Source organism: Belonocnema kinseyi, chromosome 6, assembly GCF_010883055.1.
Source record: "Belonocnema kinseyi isolate 2016_QV_RU_SX_M_011 chromosome 6, B_treatae_v1, whole genome shotgun sequence".
Lineage (NCBI taxonomy): Eukaryota > Metazoa > Arthropoda > Insecta > Hymenoptera > Cynipidae > Belonocnema > Belonocnema kinseyi.
The window spans coordinates 63,184,907-63,196,630 of NC_046662.1; positions in this window are offsets into that span (position 1 = coordinate 63,184,907).

An 11,724-nucleotide genomic window follows, 5' to 3' on the forward strand; every position below is an offset into this window, starting at 1 on the left:
CAAAAACTTGAAGTTCAAAACCAAAAAGAAAATCATTTTTATTTAAAAATGAAAATGGAATAGTTAAATTTTCATTAAAAAAGTGTTAAAGGCATAAATAAATTTTCGGCAGAATAGTTGAACTTTTAACCCAATAATATAAAATTTCAAGAAAAAATATTAATTTTCGACTAAATAGTTCAATTTTTATTTTAAAAAATTAATTTTTACCTCAAGAATGAGAAGTTTTAACGAACTAATTCAATTTTCAACCAAAGAGATGAAGGTTCTACTAAAATTACAGAACGTCGACTAAAGAAAAAATTTAGTTTTAAGAAAGTAGTTTAACTTTCAACTAAGGAATTGAATTCAAAGTCCAAAAAAGATAAATTTCCGATAAAAAGTATAATAGTTGATATTTCAAACCAAAGACATTTTAATGTGAAATAAAAAGCAAATAAATGTAACCCAAAAGATGAGTTTCTAATTAAATCAATAAATTTTTCAACAAATAGTTGCAATTTTAACTAAGAAGATTATTTTTCTACTAAAAAAGAATTTCAATAAATTACATAAATTTTCACCCAAATACTTGAACTTTTTAAGTAAGAAGATTGATTTTTAATCAAAAATAAAATTGTTCCATTTTCATTCAATAACAATAATTCTCAATTTAGAAAAGAAAATTTCGTACAAAGGAGACCAATTTTCTACAGCATTTTTGAATGTCCAAAACAAAAACACGAATTTTAAATGCAAAAATAGTTAATTTTCAATTCAAAAATATAAAACGTCAAAAAAGTTCAATTTCAACCAAATAGTTAAATTTTCTTTTTAAAAAATTTATTTTCGCGCGAAGAAAGGGAAGTTGTAGCAAACTAGTTTAATTTTCAATAAAAGAGATTAAATTTTCTACTAAAATGATGAATCTTCTGACGAAGAGAAAAATGGGTTTTTAAGAAATTCGTTTAACCTTCAAACAGGAAGTTGAATTTTCTACTCAAAAAAGATTGGTTTTTAACTAAAAAAAACGTATTTTCTATAGAAAACTGTTAAGTTAGCAACCCAAAAATACGAAATATTCAAGTTTAAGCAACAAACAATGAAGTTTAACAAAGAAAAACTAATTTTTGACCAAATAGTTGAATTTTCTACCAAGAAGAAGAAATTTTTAGCAAATTTCAGCCAATTTTTTACCAAAAAGTCGAATTTTCAACCCAAGAAATATGTTTAATTCTTTAATTTACACCAGTGAAAATAAAAGGATGTTTTTTTTCTGTACAAATCTCATTTTTTAATAATAAAATCTACCTTATCACTTTTTATCTTAATTTATACTACATGATTTGATACCTCTTAATTTTTTTTGCAATTTTCAAATTTCCACAATTTCACATTAAAATTATAGATTTCAATGCGCAATTTTGAAACTGTATAATGTATGAAGTCTTATAACTAAAGTTGTTTAGCTTCAAAAGTTTAAATTCACAAACATTTCTAACGAAATATCTTAAGTTGTAAATGCTTAATCAGGAAAGTTCCTTATTTTTAATGTAACTACAATTATCCGTCGTCAGATAATTTTGTCCGCTTCCCGTTAAAAATCATCTGATAATTGTAATTTTAATTTTTTAAAACATATTTATCCAACTTTGGATAAAACAATACTTAAACTAAAGCTACTAACTGGTACATTTGGTGTATACAGAAGCGTTCTAGGGTACTTGACTAATATCTCGATCCTTGAAAGTAAGGAAATTTTGAACTCAAAATATATACAGGAATTTACGGTTTCGCCGACCTGACCCCTAAATGTCTAAACGCCTAAACGTCTCAGAGTTGAAACGTCTCTCGCCTAAAGGGCAGCGTCCAAATTACCCAAAATAAACGGCGGCGCCTAAACGTCTGGGCGCCTAAACGTCCCTCGCCTAAACGTCCCTCGCCTAAAGGTGAGCGTCCAAATTATCTAAAATAAACGCCGGCACCTAAAGGCCTTGGCGCTTACATGTCTTGGCGTCTAAACATCTCAGCATCTACACGTCTCAGCGCCTAAACGTCCGTCGCCTAAAGGGCAGCGTCCAAATTATCCAAAATATACGGCGGCGCCTAAAGGCCTTGGCGCCTAAACGTCACGTACTCATATAATATTAACTAAACTGCGAACTCTGACGTCATGATTTTTCGGAATAAGAGACGTTTCAAAATTCAGTGGTTACGTGCAGCGTAAATTCTCAAAATGTACAGGTGAAAAGTAGGAAGTGGGATGTGAGAAAGTTCCGTAATCGTCCCTCGGACCAGAGAAAATATCGCACTTGTGAAAATCATAGTACGTATCCATCAGTCGTAAGAGAAAGGTGAAAGAAAGATACTAGTTTCCTTTTGTGAGTACACCTTTACGTATTACTTATTTTTCTATGATATATTTATTTCTATTTTAAAAATTGAAATTATTAGATTATTTATTATTATTCAGGTACTGCATTTTTTAATTATTCATGTCCTCATTGTATGGGCATTAGGGTGGTCCAAAAATACATTAAAATTTTTTTTCCCTTGTTATTCAAACTTATCCTTCCCCCCCCCCCCCCTTAATTTTTTTAAGTCCGCATAAAAATAAACGCGTACTATTTAATGAAATTAAAATCAGTCCTCAAAAATTACTGTTATTTCTATGATATATTTATTTCAATTTGAAAATTTGAAAATTATGCTCTTTTAATTAATTTCAGAAAAATGTGAAAATTAGTAGAATATCGGCTGTTCTTTTAGAATTCTTCAAACGGAGTTATCCTAAAAAACCCTGTTTAGTTTACTTCGAAACCCCACTTTAAGTTCTAATAAAAGTTGAAAAATCTTGAGAATTTCTACAAAGGACGAAAATAGGTAATTAAAAAGATAATAATAAATAAAAGATAATAAAGAAGATATTATGCATTTTACGTATGAGCAGAAACTTTTTTCAATTATTGCAAACCATTAAGAGGTGAGGTTTTCGTGAAAATCTTCCTTTCACGTTTTCGAAATTCTATTTTTTTTTACAGTTATCAAATCCGATTAGTTTCATAGGATTACAAACTTTGCTGATTAAATATTAATAATTATTTTTAAAAAGCTTTTGAAACTTTCATTGTTTCCGAGAGAAATGTAAAAATTTGATTTTTTAAAAGTAATTTTTTTCAATGTGAAGCAGTGGTTTACTAATGAGGAAACTCACGGATATGTAGTACAGATTGCCAGCTATTTCTTAACAAGAAAATTAACAACCGTTATTTTATCGCTTTTTAATTTAGAATTTCTTTTTAATGAATTAAAATAGCAAGATTTCAAAAGTCAAACAAAAAGAAGGAAAATTGCGAATATCAAAGCTCTTTCAGAAAAGCCTACATTTAGAAAAAAAAATGATTGTAATAAATCAAAAAAAAATTGGTATCACAAAGGTGGAACATGGGACCTTTCCTTTCACCATAGAATGATATATCGAAATATAATATCGAACATTAGTTTTTGAATTTCACCCCCATAAGAATGTTTTGAAGGTTCCAAAAAGAAACCCGTAAGTGAAAAATTTTGTTTTGAGAGCCTTTGGTGCCACTTTTTGCAGTTTCTTTCAGTAAATTATCAGAGGTCGGAACCTTTTAGGCAGGACCCAGGATTAAAAGGTTCCTTAAGCGTCCGGGTCCAGCTTGGACCCCTTTAATTTATTAAGGGTCTGGGTGCGGACCCGGACCTTTAAAATTCTCAAGGCATCAGGTCCGCAACCGGATCATTTAATTTCTCAAGTGTACGGGTACGGGTCGGCACCCTGCAGAATTTAAAAGGTTCGAGTTCGGACCTGAACCCTTTAAGTTCCTAAGGGTCCAGGTCCCGACCCGAACTTTTTTATATTATTAAGGGTTCGGGTTCGTACCCGGAACCTCAATAATTTGAAAAGTCCATTCTGAACCCGGACGTTTAAGGAACCCTTTAACATCCGGTCCTACCTAAAAGGTTCCTTGAAATACAGATATTTAAAAAATTTACAACGAACATTTAAAAGAGAAGGGGCATTTTTATGTGGAAGGATTGAAATTATGAAGTTAACTTGAGATTGCGCAAAAAAATTCTACAGAACTAAAGATGCGCAGAAGAGTGATATTGCACATTATTCATCGCTGAAAAGTTACACGACACCTACATCTGCGCATCAGAATTAAGTGACACTTACGGATGCGCAGTGGAGTTTAGTGGAACATATGGCTGCGCGGTAAAGTTACACGGCAATTAATGCGATTTAGTTGAGTTACACGACATTTAAAGATGCTGAGTATAGTTCCACGATATGTATGGCTGCGCGATAAAGTTAAGTGTACATATAGCTGCACAATATAATACTGCGAAACTTATGGCTGCGCAGTATATCTACATTTCACTGATGGTTGCGTCATTACGTTAGGGCATATTTATATATGCAGAGTACAGCTACATAGCAACTGCAATTGTGCAGTGAAGTTTAATGATACATATTGATGTGCAGTAAAGTTGCACGATGCTTATTTCTGCACAATAAAGTTACAGGTCATGTATGACTGCGCCGTATGACTACACGGCTTTCGTGGCTGCGCAGTAACGTTAGTGCACTCATATATGCGGAGTAGAATTACAATGTACTTGCATAATGTACTTGCAATAGAATTTCATTGGGCTTGCGGATGCGAAGTATAGCTTTAAGTCACGTATGGATGTGCAAGAATGGTAGGGGGCATTTATGTAGACGCAGTAGCGTTACATATCACTTGCGATTGTGCAGTGAATTTATATGCTTTTTACACATGTGCAGTATAGTAATGTTGCATTTAGAGCTGCGCCATACTGCTCGTGGTACGTCAAAATACACAGTAGAGTCCCTTATCACTGACATCTGCGCAGAAGAGTCATATGGAACCTACAGGTGCATAATATAGCTAAATCTTACTAATAGATGCCCAGTGTAGTTATGGGATATTTTTATATGCGCAGCAGAGTTACAGAGGACTTGCGGATGCGCAGTGAAGGTTCATCGTACTTATATGTGCGCAATTATGTTACGTGACACGTATATCTGTGAAGTAGAGTTTGTCAGTACTTCTGGCTGCGCAGTGGAATTCATTAGAACATATAGCTGCGTAGTAAAGTTACACGGCACATACTGCTGCGTATTCAATTTTGGGGTACTCAGAAACATTCTGTAGAGTTACTAGCACTTATATTAGTACAGCAGAGTACCACGGAACTTTCAGATGCGCAGTATAGCTACACGTCACTTATGGACGCTCAGTAAAGTTAATGAGGATTTATATATGGGTAGTAGAGTTAGATAGTACTTATGGATGCGCAGTAGAGTTCCATGGTACTGGTGGGTGCGCGACTGAGTTAGGTGGCACGCATGTCTACGCAGTAGAGCTACGTGGTACAAATCGCTGCGCAGCAGAGCCTGGCGTCACATTTGACTGCGCGGTAAAGTTACGTATATTGCTGTGAATTATAGTTACTTGGTACGTATGCATGTGCATTAGAGTTACATTTATTTTACGGATACGCATTAAAGTTCAATTTTGTAATTTCTCTATTTTGACCCCAAATTTGTGTTCTATGATTAGAAGAAAATCCTCGTACTGACTTTCATAGAAATCTAAGAAATTAATAAAAAAAAAATTGAAATTTGAGTCAAATATTTTAATTTTCCATCTTTGGCTCCAAATTTGTGTTCAGTAACTTGAAAACCCCCCTTGTACTGACTTCCATGAAATTCTACTAAATTCATTAAATTTTTCAAAATTTAAGTCAAATTTTTTAATTTTTCATGTTTGACATCAAATCTGTGTTCTATGGTCCTAAAAATTCCTTTCCACTAACTCTCATTTTAATCTACCAAATTAATTGAATTTTCAAAATTTGAGTCAAATATAAGAATTTTTTATTTTTGACCCCAAATTTGTGCTTTTCTTTCTTCTCTTTTTTCTTCTCTATCATTTGGTCACCAATCAATTTGTAAATTTTAGATATGTAATTCTAGGAACCTTTTAGGTTGGACTTAGGAATAAAAGGTTCCTTAAGGGTCCGGGACCAGCTTGGACCCGGATCATTTAATTTCTTAAGGGTACGGGTTCAAACGCAGACCTTTTAAATTCTTAAGGGTTACGAGTCCGGACCCGTACCCTTTGAGCTCTTAAGGATCCGAGTCTGGACACCAACATTTTTATTATAAAATGTTCGGTTTCGGACCCGTACCCTTAAAGTTCTTAAGGGTCCAGGTCCGAACCAGAACTTTTTAAATTATTAAGGTTCTGGGTCCGGACCTAGGCCCTTTAAATTCTTACGGGTTCTGGTTCCTGACCGGACCCTTGCTGGACAATTTAGGTCCCTGGACCCTTTAAGAATTAAGGGTTCCGATCCCCGGTAATAATAATTTCGAATACATAGAATATTACTTTCTGTTGATGATAGGATATTAAAATAAATCATTAAAAAAACTATTATTGTTTATACCAATTTTCTATTAAAATAGATGTTTCAAGTTGCGTTTTTGTCTTCATTTTTCAATTTTTCAGTAAATGTAAGGAAATGATCAACTAGAGTTGACAAAAATAATAGTTTGAACGATTTATTAATATTGATAACAATATTCTCTTAGAATTCTGCTAAAAAGTTGTGATTTTTTTTTAAATTTTCCACTTTTTTTCAGTTTTCAAATATTACAACGCAACTGATAAATTTAACCATTTACTAAAAAGTAAAATCTTGTCTTTCAATTTAAAGTTGATAAATTCTTATGATTTGTATTAATAATTATTAGTAATTCATTATTTAATTACTATAAATGATTTTTTATGATTTACGCTCAATTAAAAGTACTGACGTGAAAAATAAAGAAGAATTTTTCCCTCAAAAAATGTCCAAATAACGCATTTGTTTAAAAAAATCATTGAATTCATCAAACAATTATGAAGTTTGCTGAAATTATTATGTTCTTAATTAAAGAAATTGATATCGATAAAGCGTATGTTTATGTGGACAAATGCTTGAATAATTCACTTATCTCTTAAATTTGTTTATAATATTAACAAGAATAATCTTAAAAGAAATCTTTATTATAATATAATTTTCATGCAAATTTCTTGCAACATAGCATAAAAAACGTAAAATTATTGAAAATTGAAAAAAAAACATCATATTTGCCGGCTGTACGTTATTTTGAAACAAAAAATTCGAAATATACACCTATATACAATTATACATTAGGTTAGTCAAAAATAGATTGGAATTCTTTTTTTATTTTTATGCATATCACCCGGAAATTTTATCGAATCCACATCAAAATTATTCCTTTTTTAAAATTATTTAACGCGTATTTCCCATAAGGAAAAAACTCATTTTTGTAAATCTTTTACGGAATCTTCAATATTAGCTGAATCTAGTTGAAACTTAAAATTTATGTTCAGAATTAGCCATAGAATACAAATAAAATATTACTTTTTAAATGTAACTCCCAGAAGTCTGTTTCATACGATCCTAAAATACCCTATAAGTAAAAAATGGGTTTAGCGTGTTTTTCGCGCCTATTATGATTTTTTGCGGTTTTTTAAAATGCAAATTGTTTCTTATACATGACATTCTAATTTATGTTGCTGAGTAGATGTTCACATAAATTCTTTAAACAATTGATTATTGTTTTTAGAAACTTTCTCTTAGAATAGTGATAGAAAGTCGCATTTTTTCTTATTTCTCACTTTTTGCCCAATTTTCAATTAGACTGAGGTAATAGTCAATAATAATAAATAAATATAATTTTTGAAATAACTTATTGTCACTGTTAATAATATTCTCTTTGAATAATGCTAGAAATGGCGTTTTTTGTTATTGTAATTTTCAACTTTTTGTCACTTGACGATGCTCAATAAAATGTACATGAACGTCTTTTTTACGGGAAATGCGTGTTAAACTTCATGGGCCTTCAGCCACTCTAAATATGATTGACAAAAAAGAATGGATTTATTTTCGTGTGGATTCGAAGAGATTTTCAGACAATATGCACGAAAATCCGAGAAAACATTTTTAGACCTCCCCACCACCTGTGCATACAAAAGAAATTGAAAATATGTTAATTATTTAACATTATAATTTAATTTTTATTTAGTTTTTAGCATTTATTTTAAATTATTTCTTTAATTTAATTTTTTTGCATACAAACATTTAATTATTTTAAAGTAAAAACAACTGATATTTTAATGAAATGATATTTTAGGGTCTTTAAAAAATTCTATAATATATTTTCTGATAGTTCAATGAATTTAGATAACATGCTTTGTGGAATTCTATTCTAGGTTTGCCTAACTATTTCTACGTCACTAAAGAGCTCGAAAAGCTGACAAATGTCAAGAAATAAATAGTTTATTGTGACGCTAATGGACGTCATAGACAATAAAGTTTGACTGCATTGCACGTCAATTTGTAAGAATGAAAGAGAGCACCTGATCACAGGAAAATTGACTCATTAATGTAAAGTTATTTTTATGATAATGAGAGCTCATTAATGATTTCTTAACTAAAATTCCTTTAAAAGATTTCATCAGGTAGTCAATTTTGAGATGTAAAATCACATTAAAACAAATTTATTGTGTTTTCCATTCATTCTTCCGATGCGCTCACTATCGCTTCTTAATCGACTTATGACACTATTTGTAAGATTATAGTAATTCTTCACTCTTGAAGGGTTTAATTGTTTTTTTGTTTGTTGTTTGTTTTGCTTTAAAGTTAATGTTTGAAGCTAAACGAATTCCATAGTAATTCCCATAATAAGAACATTATGTGAATCGAGTTGAAACTTAAGATTTCTCTTCATAATTAGCTGTAGAATACAAATTGATAAATTCTTTTTAAATGTCACCCCCATAAGTCTGTTTATAGGTTTACGAAAAAAAAAACCCACAAGTGAAAAATTGGTTTTTTCTCGAGCTTTTAGCGCTAATTATGATTTTTTTGCGATTTTTTAAAAACAAATTGTTTCTCATACACAAAATAGTACTTTCTACTGATACTTAAATGTTTACATAACATTTTTGAACAATTTATTATTGTTTTTAGCAACTATATCTATGTACTTTATTTTGTATTACTTTTTATTCGCAGCTGCCCTGAAAAATGTATCGTTTCAATAATTGTATATAATTACAATTCATAATATGCATTGATGTCGGAATAAAATGTTTTTTTTTATTTATCATTGACAAAAGTGCTCATCTTATAAAAAAAACAATCTTGTTATTTAAAATTTTATTACGCCTTGTTTCGTTTTTCCAAAAAATTAATTTGTTTATTCTCAATGTTATTTTTTACAATTTAAACAAAAAATAAATATCCTACCTAAAAATAATTTGTAAGAAGTTTGTGGATCTTTTTTGGGTGAACAACTTTTGTTTATTACTATTGTTTTCGAATATTTTCTGATTTTTCTACAATTTTTAATTTTTTTATTTTAAATGTTATTTTTCAATATTACAAAAAAAATACGCGTCCTATGAAGAAGTAATTTATAACAAATTTTTTTATTATTATTTAAGACCATTTTTTTCGTAGCTGGCGTCGTTTGTCCAAACATTTTTATTTTTAATGTTGCTTTTTATAAATAAAACAAAAACTGCTCTTCCTATCACCAAGTGATTATTAACCATTTTTTATCTCTCTTATGGGTAAACAACTTTTGTCTATTAATTTGTTTTTCGTACCATATGTCGTTTTTCCCCAATTTTGTTTAATGTTATTTTTTATGATTCAAACGAAAACGCTTTCTTTTGTGTCGTTTTATATTGAAAATGCTATAATCTATCAATTAAAGAATATTTTATAAAAAGAGGACTTTATAGATGCTAAAAAATTGATAAAAAAATTTAATCGAGCAATAATGTTTTGCTTGTAAATGATCCAGAAACATCAGAAAAATGAAACGAAAGGCGTTATGAGAGGTGATTGAGATACTTCAATTGACTGATTTCATCAGGAATTTAGGTTTGATTTTTAACGAACAGTCTTGAAAATTTTTAACACTAGAGTAATTAAAATTAAAAAATACATTTTCCGATTTTATTCTTAAATTTTCCAAAAGAAAAATTTCCCAAGCACAAAGCATATTTTAAGAAATATTTTGCTTATCAGTTTCTTTAAGAATTTGGCTATTAAGTTGCACAAAGTGAATTTTTTAAAACCTGTTTTTTCAATTTTACAGAATATTGTTGCGGTTTCCAAATAAGGCAATGTCTTACACTTGAGTTTGCAAAGTTTCTCGTGGTGGAAATGTGTTGTTTTTAAAGGAAACTGGACAATACGCATTTTTTAAATATGCGTAAAAAATGTCTGCCGAGTTATGTGCATTTGAATTTTTTTCTTAAAAAAAAACAATTTTTTATATAACTTTGCATCTAATTTAGATATTTAATATTTCTCAAAAATTCGACCAATTGCGATTTAATTCTAAAACAAAGGTTTGCACATCTATGAAAGTTCAACAAAAAATACGGGTCCATATCATGTAACATGCAGCAAGTCTCTCTGCGGCAAGTCAAACCTGCGGCATGTCACATCTGTTACATGTCACCAGATTATGCGGCATCTCTCACCAGTAAATATTCTCCCGGTGGCATCTCCCCCTTTCAAAAAATTTTTAATGTGCCATTAAAAATGACTGAATTGAGGCAAGCCTTCCTGGACTAATTGTCTTCCCGGTGGTATGTCTCCCCAGGAAAAAAATTTCGAGTTCATATTAAAAAACTGTGGCAAGTCTCCCCAGCGGCATCTCTCCTCCAAGCAAAATTGGTAAGAACTTCTAAAAATGGCAAAAGTGCGACAAGTCTCCCCAGTAGCATCTCTTCCCCAACAAATTTTCTGAGTAGTTTTAAAGATGGCAAAACTGCAGCAAGTCTCCCCAGCGGCATCTCTCCCCCAAGAAAATTTTGTAAGCGCTTCTAAAATTCGCAAAAGCGCGGCATGTCTCCCCAGAGGCATCTCTCCCCGAAGCAAATTTTGTAAGGATTTCTAAAAATGGCAAAGTGCGGCAAGTGTCCCCAGCGGCATCTTTCCCCCAACAAATTTTCTAAGTAGTTTTATAGATGGCAAAACTGCAGCAAGTCTCCCCAGCGACATTCCTACCCCAAGCAAAATTTTGAAGAACTTCTAAAAATGGCAAAAGTGCGGCAAATCTCCCTAGCGGCATCTCTCCTCCAAGAAAATTTTGTAAGCACTTTTAAAAATGGCAAAAGTGTTCTTATTAGTTCTAAGGATGGTAAAACTGCAGCTAGTCTCCCCAGCGGGGAGATACCGCTGGGGAGGCTTGCCGCTCTTTTGCCATTTTTAGAAGTGCTTACAAAGTTTTCTTGGGGGAGGGATGCCGCTGGGGAGACTTGTCGCAATTCTGCCATGTTTGGAAGTACTTAACAAATTTTCTTGAGAGAGAGATGCCTCTGGAGAAACTTGCCGCACTTTTGCCTTTTTTAGAAGTCCTTACAACATTTTCATGGGGGAGAGATGCCGCTGGAGAGACTAACCGCAGTTTTGCTATCTTTAAAACTACTTAGAAAATTTTTTGGGGAAGAGATGCTGCTGTGAAGACTTGCTGCAGTTGTTCCACCTTTAGAAGTACTTACGAGGGTAGTTCAATAAGTCCTTAGAATGAAGTATAAAAACAATTTTTTTTGGGTAAATTTTTTTTTATTTTTCAACATAATCTCCTTGGAGCTC